This window comes from Hevea brasiliensis, chromosome 18 (genome assembly GCF_030052815.1).
Source record: "Hevea brasiliensis isolate MT/VB/25A 57/8 chromosome 18, ASM3005281v1, whole genome shotgun sequence".
In the NCBI taxonomy this organism is placed as follows: domain Eukaryota; kingdom Viridiplantae; phylum Streptophyta; class Magnoliopsida; order Malpighiales; family Euphorbiaceae; genus Hevea; species Hevea brasiliensis.
In genome coordinates, this window is record NC_079510.1 from 12,538,505 (window position 1) to 12,546,790 (window position 8,286).

The 8,286-nt window shown below is 35.0% G+C and overlaps 1 non-coding gene across 1 annotated transcript; it reads right to left on the reverse strand.

Moving 5' to 3' along the window:
- Positions 1-7,737: 7,737 nt before the first annotated feature.
- Positions 7,738-7,844, reverse strand: LOC131176164 (small nucleolar RNA R71). The gene has a single exon (XR_009146289.1). It is a non-coding gene; the product is annotated as a small nucleolar RNA R71 (small nucleolar RNA).
- Positions 7,845-8,286: the final 442 nt, after the last annotated feature.

Genomic DNA, 8,286 nt, shown 5'->3' on the forward strand with positions numbered 1-8,286 from the left:
ATACATGGAAATGAATTTGGTGACATGTACCAACCCTAAAAGACTATCGAATGTGACATATTGGTAACCTTAAAACCTAATTCACCTAGAATGCATCGAGGGTCGACATATTAGGTTGACTAAGCAAGTAATAGAATTCAGTGAATTACTTATCAAGCATTATCGTTAGAGACAGTTTAAATGAGTACTGAAACACTTCAAATTGTGTTTCTCAGTTAGCAAAGACTCAGGGAAAGGGAAGGAAACACTGAGTCAAGGCCAGGAGACAGTTATCAGAGGTTTGTGCACAACAGTTATTTCTTTTGAATTTTTCAATTGAAATAAATTATGACTATTTGTATATTATTGTTTTCAATTATGGAAATGTGTTTGAATGGATACTTATTGCTTGAAAAGCATTGTAAATGGTTTGAAACTGTGGAAAAATTTATTTAGTGTGATTTGTGAAAATTGAAGTTAATTGTGAATTGTGTTGCCATTTTGTGAATGAAATTATGACTTTGGAAATTTATTGGATTCTCACGAATCAATTGAATAAAATGTTTGGAATTGATTTTGTGTTCACACTTAGTATGACAGTATCATATTATTCCTTCTCCATTTATGGGGTTGTGATCGTTTATTTTCCTTCTCCATTTATGGAGTCGTGATCATTTATTTTTCTCCCTCTCTGGTTTACCAGTTGAGGTGATCGGATGAGTACTCATTATATAGCTAGCTCCCTTCCTCATTGATTTCGATTAGTGGGGTTGTGATTGCTTTGTCGTGGTGTACAACGCGGCATTGATCGGAAATTTTGTGTCATGGCTTAAGTTGTGTATGAATTGGCAACATTGTGTTCTTAAATTATTCGACTAAATTGTGTTATTATGAGCTTTGATAATTTTTGAAATGGAGTTTAAATTCTTATTGACATTCACTGTCTTTTGAATTTAACTATGTTTTGATTACTGAGATTTAATGTGATATTGTGTTAAATTTCTTATGACATTCATTGTCTTGAATTTAACTATGATTTTATGTATCCATCATTTATATGATTTATGAATTGTGATTTACAGTTGTATTTGGTTAATGTTGCGCACCACTGAGGCATTGTCTCAGCGATAGCTTTTCATTGCTGTCGCAGGTAGACAGACGGATAGGGTAGCAGACTAGGCTGCTAGTGCATTCAACGAGAGATCATCGGGTATATTGAGTATACCACATTTTGCATTTTGTACTGTAATGTATGTTCACTGTATGTATATATTGTTCTTGGTTTTGAGCAGTTGTAAATTAAAATTGTACATTAAAGTTGTAAAATAAATTATGAGTTATTTTGGCTTGTAAAATTTGTACTGTATTTCTTTTATCTCAGTCTTTGAAAAATTATTGTGGATTTGAATTGAAAAACATATTGTGTTGAATTATGTTGGAGTTTGAGATTGAGAAATATATTTGAAGTGCTTTTTACAGGTTTTCTGAAGAACTGTTTTATTCAAAATACAGAAGGCACTCCACCAAAATTTTTACAGAAAATCCTAATAATTCAAATGTGTTTTCTCTCACTTAAGTTAAAAATTTTTTTTTAACACCTATAAATAGTGCTCACCACTGTAAAAAGAAGTAAGAAAAGTTTTAAAATCCCTTGTAGTGTATTTAATGGGTTATCAGTAGACGAAGTTGGTAATTCATTAGGTATACTACGGGATCATGTTATGCCTTACAGAGGGGTAGGGTGTGACACTAATTGGTATGAGGCTAATTGGAGGTGAAACTAGGCACAAAATGTGCCAACTTTCATGAAGAAAGTCTACCTAAATTCTGCCTAGAAGGTGACTTGAAAAATAACCAAATCCGGATTAGTGACTTGAAAGCCTGAAAATTGACCATTTGGGCAGCAGTTAGTGTTTTGGCCATAACTCACTCAAAACAGGTCCAAATGACCTGAAACTTTTACCATGAATAGATTAGACCTAGAGATACAACTCTTATGAAGACACCAAAACCCAGAAATGACCATAAGTAAGTCAAATAGCTTGCACAAGTTCGGGTGTAAAAACTGCCAGAACCAGAAATGACCTAAAAATGACCTAAAGTTACCATTTTAGTGCAATCTGTCCAGCTTTGGTAAATTGACCATATCTTGGTCTATACAACTCAGAATGACCTGAAATTTTGTCCTACGTGCAATAAGACATAGATCTACAATTTTTCTTCTTTGACCAAAAGCTAAAAACCAAGAGAAATAGGACTTTAAGCTAGACTAATCTAGCACACAAAAATTGAGAACTTGACATTTACATACAATGATGCTTGAAATAATTTGGCAATGAATGCCAACTTGTAAAAGTGGTAAGTTGCACTATATTGTTAGCATATTGAAATGCAAAATGTGACATATTGGTAACATTAAACCTAATTCACCTAAAGTGCATCGAGGGTCAATATTTTAGGTTGACTAAGGAAAATAATAGAATTAAATAAATTAATTATTAAACCTTATTGTTAGAAACAGTTTAAATGAGTACTGAAACACTTCAAATTGTGTGTTTCAGTTAGCAAAGACTCAGGGAAGGAGAAGGAAACACTGAGTCAGGGCCAAGAGGCATTTATCAGAGGTTTGTGCACAACAGTTATTTCTTTTGAATTTTCAATTGAATGAATTATGACAAATTGTCTGTTATTGTTTAAATTGTGCAAATTTGTTTGAATGATATTTGATGGATACTTATTGCTTGAAAAACATTGTAAATGGTTTGAAACCACAGCTATCATGTATATTGATTGAATTCCTCACTAGCTTGTCTAGAGGGACGAATTGACTTTGAATTCCCTCTCTGGCTGAAGTGTTGAGGTGTGTGCCTGTTGAGGACGAATAGAATGAGTACTCATATTATTGCTAGCTAGCTATGTTATTCCTCACTAGCCATCGGCTTTTGGGACGAATTGGACTTTTGGAACATGATTACGCTGTGTGTGTGATTTATTGATATTTATTGTGATATTGTGAAATGGAGTTTAAATTCTTTATGACATTCTCTGTCTTTTGAATTTAACTATGATTTTAAGTATCCACAGTTCATATAATTTATGGCTTATGATTTTTAAATTGTATTTTCTTAATGTTGTGCACCACTAAGACATTGGCTCAGCGATAACTTTTTCATTGTTGTCGCAGGTAGACAGACGGGCAGAGCAGCAGAGTAGACTGCTTGTGCTACATTTTGTGATTTCACCGTGTATATTGAGTATACCATATTTTGTAGATTTTAATGTAATGTATGTACACTGTATGTATATATTGTACTTGGTCTTGAGCAGTTGTAAACTAAAATTATAAATTATTTTGGCTTATAAAAATATTGTAATATATTTATCTTATCTTAGCTTTTGGAAACACTGAAAAATTGATTATTGAACTGAGTTGATAATGTTGATAAATTTATTGTGTTGAACAAATTATTGGAGTTTGAGATTAAGGAATTATATATTTGAAGTGCTTTTTACAGGTTTTTGAAGAATTGTTTTATTCAAAATACAGATGACACTCTGCCAAAATTTTTACAGAAATTATTAATACTTTAAATTCATTATTTGGTTTCACTTCAGTAAAAGAAAATTTTTAACACCTGTCAATAGTGCTTACCACTGTAAAAAGAAGTAAGAAAAGGTTTTAAATCCCTTGTAGTGTATTTAATGGGTTATCAGTAGACGAAGTTTGGTAATTCATTAGGTATACTACGAGATCGTTTAGAAGTTTGGTAAATCAGTCTCGAAGGTTGTCAAAATGAGCTATGGATCTATTACAAAAGCCCACACTTGATGTGTCATGACCAGTCTTGGGATTTATTTTATATCTGGACCTCCGGAGGTCCAAATGAAGCAAACTCAAGTCCAATTGAACCTTAAGAGCCACCTCTACAATTTCTATGAGGGGCTAGAAGCGAGATAAGGCCGTTTTAATTATAAAAAATTGCAATGAAGTTTTCATTATGGGTTGGATACTCTATCAGAATTAGTCTTAGTTTTTGGCCCATAACTTGGGTTGTAGACCTCCGATTTGGGAAAATGAGCACCCTTTGGAAAGCTAAGAAGTAGGGCTACAACTTTCCTAAAGAAGTCAAAGCCAGAATTGTAAGGGAGGTGGCTGAAAATTAGCTATGATTGCAGAGAAGAGAATCTATCTTTTCAAAATTCAAAAGTTTTCCAAGTTTGTGGATTAGGTTTTTTATTATAAATACCATCTTTGGTAGCAGTGGAGAGACATCCATTCAGCAGCTTTGATATCTTCAACACCTTTATTCTCCATTCACGTCCATAATTTTAGATTTCTCCATTTTATTTTTCTTTTATAAGCCATGATGAGTGGCTAAGTTTCTAAATTCAGCTCAAGGGATTCTAGTTCCTATGCATGATTTGTGAGATCAGGTTCTTAATTTAAATTATGTCTTTTTGAGTATTTATTGTTTCTCGATTTCATTGTTTTTGATCTATTGAATGATTTGCTAAAAATGCCTATTAGTGAATTGTTTGATGTGATTAATTGCTAGTTCATCTTCATAATCCGTAATTATTGTGTAAGATTGAATGTGAGTAGCAATTAGGTTTTATTGATTATGATCCAAGTTTTCGATAATAACCTAAGGAAACAATAGGGTGAATTAAATGATTTATGCTTTATAAATCGTTGTTCAAGCTTAACTACTTCCTTTTCTTAAAGTAGTTATTAATTTGATGAGGATTGCTTAATACCAATTCAGTTAATAATTAGAGTCAATAAGAGTGCTGGGCTCGAATTGATGAGTATAGGGAAGTTAGGGGTTTTACCTCGCTGTTTGGTAAATCTACGTTAAGTATTCAATAAGAGATAATCGTATTTCTTTTGTCTATGATCGAGTCATGCATTGGAATGTGAATTACCTTGGACTGAAGTTTGTTTAATTTGAGAGTTTCATATTTAAATTTAGTTCTTTAATTTCTAAACGTGATTTCTTCTGATTTAGTGTTATAATCCCCCCTCCCCCCTAACATTTTCTTTTCCTATTACACAAGTGCATGAAATTTAGTAACATGATCTCTAGGGTTCGACCTGGATTATCACTTACTGCAGAAAATATTTCATTATTGGTAAATTCAGTTAATTTAATTTTTGGTGGAATCGATAACCATCAAGAATTTTGGCGCGATTGCCAAGGACTAAAGTTTATTGGATTTCATGTTTTTAGTGTTAGGATATTTTGTTATTAACTTTGTTTGTGAAGTGTTGTTGTTTTCAGATTTTCAGAAAAAAATTAAGGTGTTACTATTCATCGATAGATTTTTAGTTGAATTAGGAGGGCGCTCCATACTTTTTTTGAAGGAAACGACGTTCTGATCAAGACCAATCAATCCATAAGATTTTTAGGCCCCACCCTCTTAAGGCCAAATTCCATCGTTTTCTAGGGTTTTGAGGCATTTTTCTGTTTTTACTTTGATTTTTTTTTTTGTTTATGACAAGAACTTCTCAATCTGGTGAGTTGATTTTTGATCCAGAAGTAGAAAAAATAGTGAAACAGTTGAGAAAATTGGCTAAGCAAGCTAAGCAGATTTTGAGTACATCTGAAGGAGTCCAATCTCCAAGGGAATTAAGTTCAAATTTGTCACGACCCAACCTATGGGCCGGACCGGCACTAGGACCTGAGCCAGCCTAAAGCCCCCGAGGCTCGTAGTAAGCCTAACTGTTCATTAACCCAACTCTAAGGCCCATTTGGGCCCAATATCAAGAAAACAAACGGACAGAGTCCGGCCATAAAATGGACTTTCCAACGGGGAGTTTTCGACTCACCCGACCTGTAAACACAATAAATACTCAATTGGGGAGCTCAGCTCACCCTCCACATACTCATATCCTCATAAAAATAAGCGAGCTCGGCTCCTCATTAAATACATCAAACATGCATATCATTATACGTTTACAGGTCCAACATGATAATAATATTACAGACCATAATCAAATAAATACTTCTAACACATGCGAAAATTCTAGGAGTAAATAAAATTACACAAATATTGATAAACAACCTGCGAAGGAGAAAAGCAAGTTAACCAAAATAAAATCCTCCTGTAGCCTGAAAAAATATTAAACAGGAGTGAGCGTTCGACTCAGAGAGTAAAATATCAATTTTAACCATAATCTCTATAACTATCTGAAACTAATGCACCCTGTAGAGTGAAATGCAACATCAACATCATTTTCACATCATAACATCAAAAAGGTAATTTGGAGCACTCACGCACCCTGTAGCATCAATCATAACATATGGGAGCTGATCCCCTATACAGCTCTCTTAAATCCAACCTGGTGCCAGCGAAGAACTAAAGCCGGACTTTCGCTTAATAAACCAAATCGAGGGTCCCAGCGAAGAACTCAAGCCGTGACTACCCCTCGAAGGATCGGGTCCCAGCGAAGAACTCAAGCTGTGACTACCCGTCCTATCCATAGTCCACACCACATCACACGCACGCCAACGCACGCACACTGCTCCAAATTACCACAACAACATCATGGCACTTTAACAGTTATCAATGCATCATAAATCGTGCCTAGAGTTTAACTACATAAATATATGCATATAAGTGATGCATGGGCATGCTGAACATATAATAATATCGAAATTACAATTAAAATTAATATTTTACTCACAGACTTGACGGCAATCACTTTGGCGGTGGGCGGAGGAAGAAGGTCATCGCTCACGACAATTATATTACAATTATTTAATACAAATGACCCAATACAAATCAAGAAAAGACCCAATACGTCTAAGTCGTGAAAATCCAGTCTCCCTATACCTAGGACCTACCCAACTGCAAAAAGGGCTCAAAACACACTTCTATATCCACAATCCATATATCCACAACTCAATCACATCACACGCCCCTCCCGCCCATCAAATCAATCATTCATCACAATATGTAAAATTTCAATTTAGTCCTTATAATTGATCATTTTTGCAAAAGCGCTCAAATAAGCTCTAAAAATTATAAAACTCGCTTGGTCCTTAGAAATATTACTAAGCTATTGCAAAAAGAATCGTAATTTTCTAAGCTACCACGAATATTTTATGGATTTTTAATCCTATTTAAGCACTAGAAAATTACGAAAAAGCAAGGTTCGGGTTTACCTTTGCCGATTCCGACTTCGAACGCTGGGATGCTGACAATGGTGGGGTAGCCAAAACCTCGATCCAATTCGGAGACTTTTCAGTGGTCTCGGCGAAATTCACAGATCCGGACAACTGTCGAATTTTCGCGAATTGAGGATACCTACACGAAGCCCAATAATAATATATAAAAAAATCAGGGGTGTTACAAAATTCGGATTCAGATTCAAATTCCAAAAATGAAACCATGGCTGCTAGAACTTTGAAAGAGTTGGCAGCTCCTGATCTAAACCAACAGCCTTTGTGTACTCAATACCCTGCTTTAAATGTTGCTTTTGAGTTAAAATCTAGACTAATCCATTTGTTGCCTAAGTTTCATGGTCTTTCAGGTGAGGATCCATATAAGCATTTAAAGGAATTTCATGTTGTGTGTTCCAGCATGAAACCTCAAGGAGTTTCAGAGGACCAGATCAAGCTTCGGGCTTTCCCTTTCTCACTGGAAGGCACAGCTAAGGATTGGTTGTATTACTTTCCTTCTGGATCCATCAACTCATGGAATGAGATGAAATGGATATTTTTGGAGAATTATATTCCTGCTTCCCGTGTTGCCAACATAAGAAAAGAAATTTATGGCATCTAGCAGTTCAATGGAGAGAGTTTGTATGAGTATTGGGAGTGATTTAAGAAGCTCTGTGCAAGTTGTCTCCATCATCAAATAAGTGAGTAGCTCTGATTCAGTATTTCTATGAGGGACTTCTACCAATGGACCGCAGTATGATAGATGCTGCTAGTGGAGGAGCTTTGGTTGACAAGACACCAGAAGAGGTAAGGAGGATGATTGCTAACATAGCAACAAACTCTCAGTAGTTTGGAATGAGAATGGATCACACACCTAAGAAGGTTAATGAGGGAAGTACATCTAACCTTGAGAAATAGATTTTTTATTTAACTTCTTTGGTGAGGCAATTGCATGTAGGGAACATGCAAACTGTTAAGGTATGTGGAATTTATTCGGGTTCGGTTCATACTACTGACATGTGTCCTGCATTACAAGAGGATGAATTAATGCAACATGCTAATGCAGTAGGAAATTATGGATAGCCACAACGCAGGTATGATCCCTTTTCTAATACTTATAATCCAGGATGGCGAGATCATC